Source organism: Ranitomeya imitator, chromosome 1 (genome assembly GCF_032444005.1).
Source record: "Ranitomeya imitator isolate aRanImi1 chromosome 1, aRanImi1.pri, whole genome shotgun sequence".
Taxonomy (NCBI): domain Eukaryota; kingdom Metazoa; phylum Chordata; class Amphibia; order Anura; family Dendrobatidae; genus Ranitomeya; species Ranitomeya imitator.
Window position 1 is genome coordinate 757,217,326 of NC_091282.1, and position 17,317 is coordinate 757,234,642.

Below are 17,317 nucleotides of genomic sequence, written 5' to 3' on the forward strand. Positions count from 1 at the left end.
AACCCTAACCCTAACTTTAGCCCCAACCCTAATGGGAAAATGGAAATAAATACTATTTATAGGGGGGTTTTATGTTTGGCTGCTGTCACAGGCTAAAAGATGCTTTTTATTGCAAAAAAATGAGAGCTATAACTTTTCCATATTTTGGCCCACATGTGAGGTCTTGTTTTTGCGGGACGAGTTGGTGTTTTTATTTGTACCATTTTCGGGCACATGATATTTTTTGATCGCTTTTATTCTGAGTTTTGTGAGGCAGAATGAACAAAAACCAGCAATTCATGAATTTTTTTGGGAGGGGCGTTTATACCGTTCCGCGTGTGGTAAAAATGATAATGCAGTTTTATTCTTCGGGTTAGTACGATGACAACAATAACTCAAATCATTTTTTATGTTTTGGCGCTTTCATACAATAAAAACTATTTTATATAAAAAATAATGATTTTTGCATCGCTTTATTCTGAGAGCTATAACTGAGAGCTATAATTTTTTTAATTTTTCATTTTTTGCAGGACAAGATGACATTTTCAGCGTTACCATGTTTATTTATATTCGTCTTTTTGATTGCGTGTTATTCCACTTTTTGTTTGGCGGTATGATGTTAAAGAATTGTTTTTTTTTGTTTTTTTATGGGGTTCACTGAAGGAGTTAAAAAGTGGGACAGTTTTTTAGGTTGGGTCGTTATGGACGTGGCAACACGTGTGCTTTTATTGTTTGCTTTATTTACATAAAGAAATGCATTTATTGGGAAAATATTTATTTTTTATCTTTATTTAGGAATTGAAAAAAAAATGTTTTTACACTTGCTAATATTTTTTTTTACTATATAAAGTCAGATTGCTGATCTGACACTTTGCACTGCACTGTATCAGGTCAGCAATCTGACAGGCAGTGAAGGAGGAGGAACTGAGAAGCCACCTCCCTGCAGGACCCGGAAGGTCCCCGTGGCCATCTTGGAGCCGGGGTCTGAAAGGAGAACCTCAGGACAACGCGATCACATCGCGTTGTTCTGAGGGAAGCACCCCTCCCTGCGCGATGCTTCTCTATGCCTCTGCCGGCACCGGAATGCTGCGATCTTCTGCCGGGTGTCAGCTGTGAGAATAAGCCGATCACCAATGACATACTATCCCATCCATGGTCAGACGGGCCCAGGGCACATGGACGGGATAGTACGTCAGATGGCAGAACGGGGTTAAAAAAAGCTGCGGGGAAAAAAACTGTAGAGGCAGATTCTGGGAAAAACTCTGTCAAGCCCATAGATCTTAACAGTTCACTTAAATATTAAGAAAAATCTGGAATGAAACATTGGATCGTAGATATCAAGGTATCATTTTATTCATCTTTCAATGACCTGCATGGCCATATAGATGGCTTAGGAGAGATAATCCTACTGGCAGATTCTTTTTAAGGAGGACCTGTCACTTGTTCAAGAAAAATTGAGATAAATACCTTGTAAAAAATCCATGAGCTCCCATTATGTGCACTACATCATTACTCAATTACAAAGTATTTACGTTACTTGCTTTTGAAGCGCAGTAAGTGAAGTCTCCGCTTATAAACCAGCTGGGCGTTTTTGCACTTCTTCTCCGGGAGTGTGCACTTTCATCCCTCTCTTCCAGATGCACCAATCACAGATTGGCAGTGTCTGTAACTGCTAGGTCAATGCCGAGATGTGATTGGCTCCCCTAGGTGGGAGGAGTAGAAATCGCACACTCCAAAAGAAGACTCTGAAGACTGCAAGCAGAAATTTCACATACTGTGCTCAAAAAGCACCAAATGTGCAAAATGAAGGGCGCTCAGGGAATTTTTTTTATTAAGTGTCAGGTCAAAAACTTTGTTTTTTTTTTACATAATATTGTCCAGTATTAAAAGTTATGAGACTTGGTCACTGTCCTTTTAACAAACTTTGCATAAATGAAAGGTAGAAAACAAGTAAAAAAAACTTTGTAATATATTTTATCAGAAAAATCTGCTTCTTTCTCCATTTATAAACCATTTTATCTCCACCCAGACCTCCTAATTTCACAATTCCCTTTGAAAATCAGCTTCGTTTTTGTCAAAGCAAGCTGTACTGTCAGAGCAATCAAGGGTCAGGTTACAGCTCCTACAAAACTTTATGGTGAAAGGAAAGGAGTGAGGAGGACCCAGCATAGTGAGAGGCAAGCTAGAAGATCTAGCTGCAAATGTCATCAGGTTTCACAGCAACACAGCTCACTACTTATAACAAATTTCATGCTGCTATTGCCTCTGTCTCTGTTCTACAGAGAAAGAAGAGCTAGAGTACATCTATCTGTGTGTGCTGTGTATGGGAGACAACATAGCAGCTTGGTTCCACCCACTAGCTCAGAGACAACTGAAAATCAGAGACAGAGTCTACAGAGAGGAAAACTGTAAGAAAATGCTGGGTACAAATCATATAATGGTCAGAGGTAGTGTAATTTCTCATATGCACACCTGAACCTGAAACGACAAGGAGATTAAGTCAATGAAGTCAGAACAGAGAGTTGGGTCAGTGTCTTATAACAGCTGGAAACCTTTTGAGATATTTTAGCAAATTGTGCAAATATCTCATTGAATTTTGTTCCATGTACAATTTGCATTTAGATTTTGGAGATAGTTTTGCAAGACGACAATGATGAGTTATAAACTCATCAGCCGAACGACCTTCTCAGTTCATACAAACAAATACATCACATCACGGGACACTCGTGCGCGGAGAGCTGTTGATCTGTTGATGCATTAATGTATCATTCACGGGTCAGCCAATAGTGATAAATCATATCAAGCATACATTGGTGCAATAATGTATTGCTTGCCAAGCCAGGTTTGGCTGGCAGGAGCAAGCATTAGAAGCAACATTTTGGCAGGATCACTGAAAGACCTTTTCCTGACTATACACAGGGGTTTTGTAATGCCTGCCTTGGAGAATAATGAAAAATGGATGACTGTTTCTCCCTGAGCATTTTAATATGTTATTAACAAAGTGCTGGTGCTTAATAAATTATCATCTAAACTCTGCTCAACTTTTTTTTTTTTTGCTCATTTAGTTTCTAACAAGTAAGCAAAAAGTTTAGAAAACTACACAAAAACTTGTCTATGGTAACTACTTGTTTTAATTAATGTTGTCCTTATCTGTTTTATTCATCCAAAAACATAAAAGAATAAAATCACTTTTCACAAAGTAAATAAGAAAATATTATCTCATTACAACATCAATAGAACAGGCAAAGTGCTGGATTATGAGAAATTCCAAACTATTTGACATTCACAAAAAGATAAGGGTTATCAAAATTATTCCATCCTCCATTATAAATTATGTTTATTATCAACATTTACAAACTTTCTGCTGTTATACTTGATATAAAACAGATCAAATGCCTGGACTGGCTATGGGGGTTCGTTCACACTGACGTTTGATTGCGTATTACAAATATGGCTAAGTCAAGAGAGTTACTAAAAAAGTTGAGAGAAGAGATCATTGCCTTCATGTATAGACCGGGTACAGTCCCCCAGGCTGCATGTGGCCCACCTAGGGGTTTGTTGCTGCTTGCGGAGCTGTCCAGCAAAATGGCAGCTTTTTCCTAGATTTAAATGTGCTCACAAGTTTCAGACGTGAATAAGGTTTTAAATGCTTTATCATTGTGGATGGGCAGGACAATTGTGAAAGGGAGCACCGTTTGCTAGAGGCATTGCGGGGGGTGGGAGCTACTTTATTCCGAGGGGCAGTGTGTGTGTGTGTGGGGGGAAAGGCGTTATTTTGCAGAGATGCAGTGTGTGTATGGAGGATATTTTGCAGAAGGGCAGTATAGTGGGGATATTTTGTAGAGGGGTAGTGTGGGGGGACATTACGGAGCATGGCATTGTAGGGGGGATATTTTGTGCAGGTAGCACAGCAATTATTTATTCAGGGGTGCTGCATGGGAAATATTGATATTTGTGGGGCAGTATAATACTTTTATTTTTATGGGCTCCATGTATAGATCTGCTGCTGAAGACTGAGAAGAGGAAAGTCTGGAGAGACTAACTCTGGGCGTGAAATCTCATCATGACGTCTGTGGAGATAAAAGGGATGGGAACAACTCCAATCAGAAAAGATGTCACCTATGTGGTACCTAAGTGTAAAATGTTTTTATGATGCTGCTGCGTTTCATTGGTACTGTGATTCCTGCATGTTCTGTAGTCTGATGATGGCTGGTAACAGCTCCCAGCATCTCCTTACCATTGTTAAAGACATACTGGGAGTTGTAGGTTCATGCCATACAATAGTATATAGGGCTGACTTACCAATTAATCACTATACAAATCTTGGTGACTTATCCATCTACTGTTAGTGGGTCTGGAGCTGTATTTGTGTACTGATGGTAGTTCTGGCTCTGCATTAATGAACTAATGATGTGTCTGGTACTGCACTAATGTACTGATGTTGGTTCTGGCGCTGCAGTCATGTACAGATGGTGGTTCTGGCGCTGCATTCATGTACAGACGGGTGATTCTGGTGCTGCATTCATGTGCTGACAGTGGTTTTGATATTGTACACATGTTCTGTTCTGTAGAGCGATGAAACAAAACTGGAACGTATTGGGTCCTATAGATCAATGGTATGTCTGGAGCATGCACTGAAAAAGAACACCATGCCTAAAGTGTAGGATAGCAGGATCTTGGTGATGTCTACAGTGGAGCACGTCGACTGCTCTGTGATGCCTACAATGAAGCATGACAGTGGTTCGATGATGCCTATAGTGAAGCATGATGATGGCTTGGTGATAGCTACAGTGAAGCATGATGGCAGCTTGGGGATGCCTAAACTGAAGAATGGGATGGCTTGGTGATGCTTTGGGGCTGTTTAGTTTTTTTCCTGGCACTGGAAATCTGCAGCATATAGAGGAAAGATGGATTAAATCAACCAATAGGAAATCATTTGAGGAAACATCAGGTGTTCTGTGAGGAAGCTGAAGCTTGGGTGTCATTTGAGCCTTTCGACAGGATAATGATACCAAGCATATCTCAGTCCACCATGTTTTGGTTTCAGAAGTCCTGGAAGATTGTGGAGTGGCCATCACAGTGGTCTGACATGAAACCCATAGAATATCTTTGGATCTTTGGTGCGATGTGAATAAAGTGGTTGCAGCTCAAAACCCAAGAATATGAGTGACTTTGTGTTACGCACATGGATGTAGAACTCCTATGCCATGGTCCGGGGTTAGCCTGGGGTGTAACTAGGAGAATTTCTTACTCTTCACTAGAGGTCCTGATGGTGGGGTTTGACTTGACTCCAGTAGAACATCAGGGACTACTTCAGGACGGACCCCGAAGCCATGGAAGCTGACCTCCAAAGAAGCAGGGAAGTGGGACTCGCCAGTAACTGGTTAAACAGGAGGAATATGGCTGGTAGGGAGATGAGGAATCAGGCACAGGCAGGAGAGGAACAGAAACACAGGACGGCCACAGGTACGGGATCAGAGATGCAGGTACACAGGTGCAGGTTCAGGTGGATCAGGTGCAAGACTAGGCACGGGCAGGATGGATTTGAGTATGGACTCAACAAAATGGACTGGAACAGGTGAAGATAAGGCAGACAGGATCAGGTAAGTCGGGTGGACAAGATCAGGGAGTATGGGGACCTTACAACTACAGTAGCTAGCAGGCTATACATTGTTTGACTTATGTTGCTAGGGCACCTCCCAATTGGGGAAGGTGCATTATATACCAGACGTCTCCCAGCAATTGGCTGGGGACATTTTAGCAGCATGTGCTGGCCCTTATGAGACAGGGAACATGAGCGCCCTAAGCACACTCCCAGGAGACTTGCATGTGATGCTCAAGTTTTGCATATCCTAAGCATTCGTTTCTGCCTGTAACCTTGTGCACAATGCAATCTGTCTGACTGATGAAGGTCCGCAGCAGCGGCTCAGTATTGGGGTATCAGGTGTAGTAATAGGGACACATACGGCAGAGGCTCAGTATTCGGGTATCAGGGGCAGTAATAGGTACACATATGGCAGCAGCGGCTCAGTAATGCGGTATCAGGGGCAGTAATAGGGACACATACGGCAACAGCGGCTCAGTATTAGGGTATCAGGTGTATTAATAAGGACACATACGGCAGAGGCTCATTATTGGGGTATCAGGGGCAGTAATAGGGACACATATGGCAGCAGCGGCTCAGTATTGCGGTATCAGGGGCAGTAATAGGGACACATACGGCAGCAGCGGCTCAGTATTGGGGTATCAGGTGTAGTAATAGGGACATACGGCAGCAGCGGCTCAGTATTGGGGTATCAGGGGCAGTAATAGGGACACATATGGCAGCAGCGGCTTAGTGTTGGCGTATCAGGGGCAGTAATAAGGACACATACGGCAGCAGCGGCTCAGTATTGGGGTATCACGTGCAGTAATAGGGACATATGGCAGCAGCTCAGTATTGGGGTATCAGGGGCAGTAATAGGGTCACATACGGCAGCAGCGGCTTAGTATTGGGGTATTAGGAGCAGTAATAAGGACACATACGGCAGCAGCGGCTTAGTATTGGGGTATTAGGAGCAGTAATAAGGACACATACGGCAGCAGCGGCTCAGTATTGGGGTATCAGCAGGATGAGGAGTTTGTGCAGGTTGGGAATAGATGGTGATGGTGCTGGAATATGAGAAGTTAAATGTGTCTTTGTTGTATTCTCTGCAGACGAGTTGTGGCTGGAAGAAGTTGTAATGTCGGTCTGGGCCAGATGGAAAACACAAGAAAAATTAACGATTCCATCAGAAAGGACGTCAGTGGTAAGACATTATTTGTAACTGTGCAGTGATCTGTTATATGTTCTGTAGGACTGGTATCTACCACTGACCATATGGCGGTAATATCCATATTGGTCTTTATATAGAGATTATTTTCAGTAACAGGGCTGTCATCTGCCGAGATTCTCCTCCACTATTAGGGCGCATCACTGAGTTGTAATCAAGGCTACTTGGTTAAGGGCCAACTCAGAAGCTTCTCACCCCCTGAACCAAAACCCTAGCTATGCCTCTGGTGTTCTCCCATATCTTCGAGAAATCCTTTCTAAGATCATCGGCTGCTGGTACACCAGAAGCGGCCAACACCGTAAGAGGGCATTTTGGCTGTTGCCCAAAAAACATTAAAGAATGGAGAACTTGCAGAAGCCTCACTTCCGTGTTTGTTATAGGAGAACTCTTCCCACGGGGAGAGCTTAACCCAATCATCTTGATGTGCGTTTGTGATGTGCCGCAGGAAATTGGCCAGTATTTGGTTGATTCTCTCTACATGTCCGTTGGATTAAGGGTGGTATGCAAACAAGAAATCCAGGACAACATTCAGAAGGTTACACAAAGCTTGCCAATAGGGGAGGGTGTCTTATATACCAGACTTCTCCCAGCAATTAGAAGGTTTTAATTAGGGCGCGCTGGCCCTAAATCAGTCAGGAAGCGCGAGCCCTAAACACACTTCCAAGAGACCTGCTGTGCGCAGGTCCTGGGAGCAGACATCCTGAGGGAGTGTGGACGGGTAAGTAAACATGCCGGCATCCCTGCAGGGGAGAGGAAGATAACAATTGCAGGGGTTTCGGCACAGACTTAACTATTGGACGCCCTTGCTCATGAGGAATAGGCTAAGATTCATTAGGAACACTGTGTGTGGCTATGCATCACATTTGCAGCATGTCATAACAGCTGATAGGGCTTGTAGTGCAGCGGTATCCACACTGTGCAGTGATGAGGCAGTGACCCAGCAAAGTTCAAAGCAAAACATGTTTTAATGTCCAACTCAGAGCAATACACAGTACACAATATCCTCCGGATCACACCCGGGAACGATATCCTCCAGGTTGCAGCTGGTAAACATGGCAGTCCACACCCGAGACTAGTTGCCATGGGCGACTGCACCGCTGTGTATGTTGTGGATACAAGGCCTCTCTGCTCCAATTGGCCCTGTTTTACCTCACACAGGTGGAGCTCTGCAGAGCCTTCTTCTCTGCACACTAAACCAAACTGACACACCCAACCCTCTGCTCCAGGGGTCTTCACAAGGAACCTGTGGCCGTAGGCCATATGGAAAACCCAGCCGGGAAGGAAATGGACTGCCCCACTACCATCCTGTAGTCTGTTTTAAAAATAAAAGCCCAGAACTGGCTTTCTTAAATTTGCCATGGACAAATATCTTGCTCAAGACCAGCACTTACTTTTATTCTTCATTGCAATCACAGCGATGCCTGTGACAGCAATGCACTCCCATGGCCTCAATACGCCTCCTTGCGCATCCTGGGGGGACACATAGCGACCCTCACATATGACACCGGTCACTGCCTCACATGCTGTAGTAAATACTAAAGACTCTTGTCATGAAGGGGGTGAATATTTCTGAGACTTTTTCCATATAGCAAAAAGTTTGTAAATCTTGATAATAATTAAACCCACCTTGTAATGGAGATTACATTTTTTATTGTGACTGCAGATAGTGCCAAATAACTTAATAGCTCCTTCGTAGGAATATCTGATAGTTGCAACTATTTAATTACCCATATCTATTTGGTTCATTCATTTGAGTGAATGCTTATCTAACTGACCCCAGTACACATGTATGCTCATAGATTTCAGCTGTATATATATGAGCAAAAGGTGGAAGCTGCAATCAGACATCTCCAAGAGCTTAGAACTCCTGGGAAGAAAATTATTGGGCTTTGAAATTCAATATGCCTTATCAAGGGCCGACATATTATTGGTGAAGTCAGTGCAGCTGCACCGGGGCCCAAGAGGAAAGGGGTCCATTTCTACGTTCAAAGCAGGTGGAATAGTGCATTATGATGAGCTCTTGGGATGGAAATGGCCCATATACTGTTCTTTCACAGGGACCTTTTACTGTTAGTGCCTGGAAGTCTATAGTGGTCACAATTGAAATGATGAAATCTCCTTTATCCTGAGCTTTTCACTTCTTTTCTTTGGAAATCAGTGGTAATCATATTATACATTCTAGAAGCACAATGTAAAGATATATCAACCAGGGAGGCGGCTGCTCCATTACCAAGGCAGCAGCTAAAGTACATTTACATTCTGAATTGGAACTTAATGAGAAAATTGTGCTAATGCAAGTCCGTGTATTGTATGGCCTAATATTTGTATTTTTGTGGTTATTTAAGACAACATAATCTACTTACAGATCACTTATCCCACCGTATTTATCTACTCATGTGTGAAGATGGATGAGCATTAGAAAGCACCAGCTGGTGAGTCCTTCAGACAATGCAAAATTAACATCAATGAAGCCAAAAAAAATAGATCTTAAAGTAAGTGGATATTACTCTTCGTTTGCTCAGAATTCATCACAATTGTCTTTGAAGCCTGTTTTATTCGACAACTTCTAGAACAAACTGCTCTTTAATGATTCATTAAATCCTTCAACATGGATCTGTCACTGGATTTCACAATACAAGCTGCATACATTGTTTAATAGATATCCTGGACCTGATGAAGATGATATACTTACTTTGAAAATCCATGTCAAAATGGTCCTATTAATCTGATATTAAAATGATCATTGTATGAGTCCAGCTAAATAGCGAGAGAGCTTATGACTCCCAGTTTAGTCACTCTCTGCCCACTTTACCTGACTAGCAGCTGCAGCTTGTACAGAGCAGTGATAGGAGCAGCAGGAGAGGCAGTACTCTGAAAATCTTTCAGTCAGGCTAAGTGGAGGATGATTCAAGAGCAGCAGGGAGGAGGGTAGCTGAGGAGCTTTCAGTCAAGCTAGGGGGCAATGATTCAGTAGCAGGAAGAAGAAGGAGGCTCACTGAGGAGCTTTCAGTCAGTCTAGATGAGCAGAGCTTCGCCAGCAGCAAATAGGAGGTACACTGAAGAACTTTCAGTAAAGCTTGGTGGACAATTATTCAGCAGCAGCAGGGAGGAGGTACACTGAAGAAGTTTCAGTAAAACTTGGTGGACAATTATTTAGCAGCAGGGAGGAGGTACACTGAAGAACTTTCAGTAAAGCTTGGTGAACAATTATTCAATAGCAGTAGGGAGGAGGTACACCGAAGTACTTTCAGTAAAGCTTCATGGACAATTATTCAATAGCAGTAGGGAGGAGGTACACCGAAGTACTTTCAGTAAAGCTTCGTGGACAATGATTCAGCAGCAGCAGGGATGAGGTACACTGAACAAATTTCAATAAAGTTAGATGGGCAATGATTAAGCAGCAGGGAGGAGGTACACTGAACAAATTTCAGTAAAGCTAGGTTTGCAATGATTCAGCAGCAGGGAGGAGGGTCACTGAGCAGCTTTCAGTTAGGCTAGGTGAACAGAGATTCATCCACAGGCCTGGAGCACTTCCTGGCCCTGATTTCAGCTCCTTAGGCTGACTATGAAATGTATTTTAGAGTAAGCCATCTGAATGACGTGTGTTACTTGCCCATTTTGCCTTAAATAAATATGTGTCAAGTTACCTGGTAACCAACTCATCTCAGCTATTTCGAAGCTGTCCACACTCACAACCCTGCTGTTTCTGAGTGATACTGTACTCCTGGATCAAGGATCCAGATTGCCTACACATCTCTGCTGTTCCTATATTGTTCGCTCATTTTGACTGTGCTGCATGTAGTGTTTCCAGCTTTTTTTTTTATCCACATGATGTCCTGTATATCTGTCTCAATTGGTCCTGGCTGTTCCATGAGTGGTCCAGCTAGTCCAGTCTTCTGCATCATCATATCTGGTCTGTGCTGCTCACTCTGACCTAAGGTTCATGGTATCTGCCTCACACGGTGTGCCCATAACAAATCTATATGGTTTTAGAAGCTCTAAGTCTTTGTAGCTAGTAAAGTAACCGAAACAAATGGACAGAATAGACATTTTTGAAAATAATAAAAATATATACAAAAATATACTTATGTGTAATCTATCTAAATACATATATATAACTATATATATATATATATATATATATATATAAATATTCTATACGTCCAACAACAAATAAAGAGTGCAAGGAACACTCATAAATAAGAAAAAAGCAAAACCTGGATGTGGATAACGATGGAAATAGTATATAACGCGCAAATAATGTATAAGAATAGTAAGGTTAAAAATATGCCTTTATTAGTGGTAATTTGGCAAGAAATTGGCACTATATGCAAAATGTGTCCGCACACATAAAAATAATAAAAGACTGAACAAACAATGTATATAAATAAATCATGGGGACCACATAGAAGAACCACTAGATATATGAGGACAGAATATATTATAAAAATATTATGAGAATATATCATAATACATCACAGTAAAATGGATGAATAACTAAAGATATAAATATAATCCCACATAAATATCAAGATAGTGTGCGAAAAAAAGGGGGTATAATAGGTGGATCAATTATTAAATTAATTACCTGACACCTGTATGCAGTGCTAAGATGTGATATAAAAACCACAAACTATATTAATCAAAAATAAAACCTGTATATATTAATATATTTAAAGTAATCTATCGCCATGTGTGCAATAAATAATAAAAATGCCACTCAAAAACACATGATCTCATAATCCAAAAAACTGTGAAACAGTGCCACTCAGGGTCTGACAAGGGACTTTTACCAAAATGCGCATCGGGGTGTGTGCACCTCACCTCTTCCGGGACCACAGCCATACTAATTGACAGGTAAATCCATCTCTGCCACCTTTATGCAGCGCACACTGGTGTATAATTTCTTTCACTGGTTTTAAGGCAGTCTAGTGCAGTTGATCATTAGATCGTGAATTTCTGAGTGGCACTGTTTCACAGTTTTTTGGATTATGAGATCCTGTGTTTTTGAGTGGCATTTTTATTATTTATTGTTTTATTATTATTCATTATTTATTGCATCATTATCCACATCCAGGTTTTGTTTTTTTTTGTTTTTTTGTAGCTAGTAAAGGTATTAGGACCTTAGGTCCTGTTACCACATATTGTAGAATGTGTACATTTGACACATGCTTGGTGGGTTTATAGACCTCTACGTTGCAATCAGGGTCTTTAAAGTGCAGATGAAGAGAATCCAATGGTCAAAGTAATAAATAAATAATATTTATTTTTATATAGCGCCAACATATTCCGCAGCGCTTTACAGTTTGCACACATTATCATCACCGTCCCTGATGAGGCTCACAATCTAAATTCCCTATCAATATGTCTTGGAATGTGGGAGGAAACCGGAGTACCCAGAGGAAACCCACACAAACATGGAGAGAACATACAAACTCTTTGCAGATGTTGTCCAAGGTGGGATTAGAACCCAGGACCCCAGCACTGCAAGGCTGCTGTGCTAACCACTTCTATCACGTGTCATCACCTAGCATGCTCCCAAACGGAAGACCGTGATATCATATGCATTAAGAGCTATTGCAAAAGGGACTTAGACTTCCAGGAATTACATTTTCTAAATACTCTTAGGAAAAACGTGTTTTGTCCTCTACCCTGTCACATATATAGAGCATATGATGTATAAACATTCCAAGCCGATATTGCCGTTCCCACCACGGCAGCCATTACATACAGCTGTCATCATACAGAATTCTACACACAGCAGAAACCTATATTGGATTGCGATAATCCTTAATGGCTTGATTCGACAAACAGACAAATAATAACCAGCTGGATTAGCCATCATTATGTCCTCTCTGTGCAGAGTACAGATATACAAGGTATCTAATCCCTACACTCTTGACTTGTGTCAATATGATAATCAGGGCTGATCTCTCTCATTGTTTCCACTGAAATCTTTAAGAAACAATTAAATATAGCAGCACCTTAACCCTCCAGGCATATTTCACTTTTTCACAAATCCTTTAAATTGTAGAAACCATTTTTTTTTTGTTTTTATCCCAATACATTTACTGGAACACGTCTGCTGTTACCAAGCTGTCTGGGGATATTAATAGGAAAAGCACTTACGTCTGGAAATGGAGCTGTGTTCTATCCATTTTATCAGCCGGCATGATCAAAAATTCATCTGTTTAGGTTCTTGTTTCAATCTTGTTAAAAATACTTATCTAATCACGTAACATCATGCGCTATAGATATCCCTGGTGGTTCAGCATCAACTTTCCCATCTGTAGTAAATTACATCAGCTCCACTGAAAAGAGTTGTCTCTTCGTAAAAATGCCCTATTGGGTCATATTGTCGGAAGTAGATCAATTGGCAATTTCTATCGGATCAGGTAGATGTTAAAGAGGTGGTCCAACAATTGGGATGACTTATTATGTAAGCTTGAGGTTATGAAAAAGGTTTATCAGGCTGGAATCTCAGTTGGATCAGTTTGAGGTTATGGAGGAGTTCCATTAATTGAGGCTTCCTCTTGGGTCAGGCTGAGGATGTCCTTTACTTGGAACGTTCTATTAAGTCATGTTGAAGTCACAGATGAGTTCTCTCAATTGGGACACTGTTAACCCAGGTTGAGGTTACAGAGGAGGTTCAGTAATTAGATCCCTCTATCAGGTTTGAGATTACAGGTAAGATTCACTCATTTGCATTCTTCTAGGTCAGGTTGAGGTTATGTAAGATGCCCATTACCTGAAACCTTCTCTTAGATCAGGTTAAGATTACAGAGGAAGTCTTTCAATTGGGACCCTATTTGGTGAGGTTGAGGTTACAGAGCAGGTCCGTCACTTGGAGACCTTGATTAGGTCAATTTGAGGTGATCCATTTATTAGGATCCCCTTAGGTCAGGTTGAGCTTATGGATAAGGTAAATTCATTGAGACCCTCTTAGATCAGGATTAGTTTATGGAAGAAGTCCATTAATTGATACCCCCATTAGGTCAAGTTGAAGTTATAGAGGAGTTTCATCAATTAGGTCCTTCTATTAGTTAAGGTTGAGATTACAAAAGGGGTCAATGATTTGGATCCCTCAATTTGATCAATATGTGGTTATAGAGTTGATCCATTTATTGAGACACTCTTAGATCATGGTTAGGTTATGGATTAGGTACGTGGATTGGAACTAACTGTTAGATCATGTTGAGGTAACAGATGCCATCCATCAATTGAAACCATCTTAGGTCAGGTTTAGTTTAGTGGATGAGGTTCATTAATTGGTATCCTCTACAAGCTCAGTTTATGGTTACAGAAGAGGTTTGTAATATTTTTGGCGTTATGTTGAGTTAATTGAGAAGGTCCATCGATTGTGACCCCCTATTATTAGGGAATGTTGACATCAACTAATAACCCCTTTTAGGATGAGGTCTTTCAGGTGGTATCCATGATGATGTAATAGAATTGAAGACCTCACATACTAGCCAGGTTGAAAGTCGCATTTCTATACTTCCAGACAAAAGTGGAATGTCTTTTTTGGCTCCCCTCTGTCACACACCTGCTCTCCTAAGCAGGGGTGGAGCTGCTTATTATTATGCACGGCACAGAACCTTCTTCCAGTGTGTCCATCACGTATCTTCGTATTTGCTTCCCCAGTGACATTAATTTACAGCATGAAATGCTCAGTGGCATTTACAGAAAGTTAGCTTTTAAAGCTGCACTTCACCGGATACTTGTACGTTATTTTATCCGCCCGAGTGGCTACATTGAATATCACTCAGAATACTATGGCCAAATCCTCTACAATTACCGCGTCCTCCACTGCACAATGCTCCAGACTTTCCGTCGAGCCCAACTTTTGCAGCTTGAAAGGATCTGCATGTTATCAGTAATTCATAGCACATTGCTTTAGATTCAGGCCAGCACACCTCAATCATTTCTCTGGCTACGCTCATGTATGCTGCCTGAATATTATTGTAGGATAAGGGATATGCTCGGCCTCCTATCTGACCTAGATACTTTCCAGGCAATATTCCGCACTCATGGGAACGTACCGGTTCCAGAGATTAAAATGACAGAGGAAAATCTCTGGCTGCAGTTGATAGAACGTTAACACTGAGAACGATAAAAAAAGCATGACATCTATTAAAAAAATAATTTATCACATTCGGGACAGTATATTCCATTTAACACGAGCACCAATAGAGGAAATAAACACATTAGAAGTAGACTGTTCCTTTATTATCTAGTGTTATCAATTAGAAATGAAGATACACATTGTACTGGAGGACATGCATACCTCACATACACTCAGTGTACCGTCATACCGTGCACAGTCATCATCCCGTATACAATGCCCAGTTATTGCTGCTACACCCAGTGAAACCCACTAACCAGTGACATACCTTGTGTACAGAGAAACATATCAATATGAATAATAAATACTGACCAAAAAAACAAAAAGTAGTAACACTTATACACAAAACCTAAGAAATACCATCACACTGCACAAAAGTCAACACACGGTGTCCAAATTATAGCACAGACTGATCTTATAGGGGGCTCCAGACTACACATCCAGACTGCTGTTATAAGGGGCTCCAGACTACACATCCAGACTGCTGTTATAGGGGGCTCCAGACTACACATCCAGACTATTGTTATAGGGGGCTCCAGACTACACATCCAGACTGCTGTTATAGGGGGCTCCAGACTACACATCCAGACTATTGTTATAGGGGGCTCCAGACTACACATCCAGACTGCTGTTATAGGGGGTTCCAGACTACACATCCAGACTGCTGTTATAGGGGTCTCCAGACTACACATCCAGACTGCTGTTATAGGGGGCTCCAGACTACACATCCAGACTATTGTTATAGGGGGCTCCAGACTACACATCCAGACTGCTGTTATAGGAGGCTCCAGTCTACACATTCAGACTGCTGTTATAGGGGGCTCCAGACTACACATCCAGACTACTGTTATAGGGGGCTCCAGTCTACACATCCAGACTGCTGTTATAGGGGGCTCCAGACTACACATCCAGACTGCTGTTATAGGGGGCTCCAGACTACACATCCAGACTGCTGTTATAGGAAGCTCCAGACTACACATCCAGACTGCTGTTATTGGGAGCTCCAGACTACACATCCACACTGCTGTTATAAGGGGGTTCCAGACTACACATCCAGACTGCTGTTATAGGGGGCTCCAGACTACACATCCACACTGCTGTTATAAGGGGGTTCCAGACTACACATCCAGACTGCTGTTATAGGGGGCTCCAGACTACACATCCAGACTGCTGTTATTGGGAGCTCCAGACTACACATCCACACTGCTGTTATAAGGGGCTCCAGACTACGCATCCAGACTGCTGTTATACGAGGCTCCAGACTACACATCCAGACTTCTGTTATAGGGGGCTCCAGACTACACATCCAGACTGCTGTTATAGGGGGCTCCAGACTACACATCCAGACTGCTGTTATAGGGGGCTCCAGAGTATACATCCAGACTGCTGTTATTGGGGGCTCCAGACTACACAACCAGACTATTGTTATAGGGGGCTCCAGACTACACATCCAGACTACTATTATAGGGGTTCTCCAGACTACACATCCAGACTGCTGTTATAGGAGGCTCCAGACTACACATCCAAACTGCTGTTATAGGGGGCTCCAGACTACACATCCAAACTGCTATTATAGGAAGCTCCAGACTACACCTCCAGACTGCTGTTATAGGGGGCTCCAGACTACACATCCAGACTGCTGTTATAGGGGGCTCCAGACTACACATCCAGACTGCTGTTATAGGGGGCTCCAGACTATACATCCAGACTGCTGTTATTGGGTTCTCCAGACTACACACCCAGACTATTGTTATAGGGGGCTCCAGACTACACATCCAGACTACTATTATAGGGGTTCTCCAGACTACACATCCAGACTGCTGTTATAGGGGGCTCCAGACTACACATCCAGACTGCTGTTAAAGGAGGCTCCAGACTACACATCCAGACTGCTGTAATAGGGGGCTCCAGACTACACATTCAGACTGCTGTTATAGGAGGCTCCAGACTACACATCCAGACTGCTGTTATAGGGGGCTCCAGACTACACATCCAGACTGCTGTTATAGGGGGCTCCAGACTACACATCCAGACTGCTGTTATAGGGGGCTCCAGACTACACATCCAGACTGCTGTTATAGGAGGCTCCAGACTACACATCCAGACTGCTGTTATAGGGAGCTCCAGACTACACATCCAAACTGCTGTTATAGGGGGCTCCAGACTGCACATCCAGACTGCTGTTATAGGAGGCTCCAGACTACACATCCAGACTGCTGTTATAGGGGGCTCCAGACTACACATCCATACTGCTGTTATAGGAGGCTCCAGACTACACATCCAGACTGCTGTTATAGGAGGCTCCAGACCACACATCCAAACTGCTGTTATAGGAGGCTCCAGACTACACATCCAGACTGCTGTTATAGGAGGCTCCAGACTACACATCCAGACTGCTGTT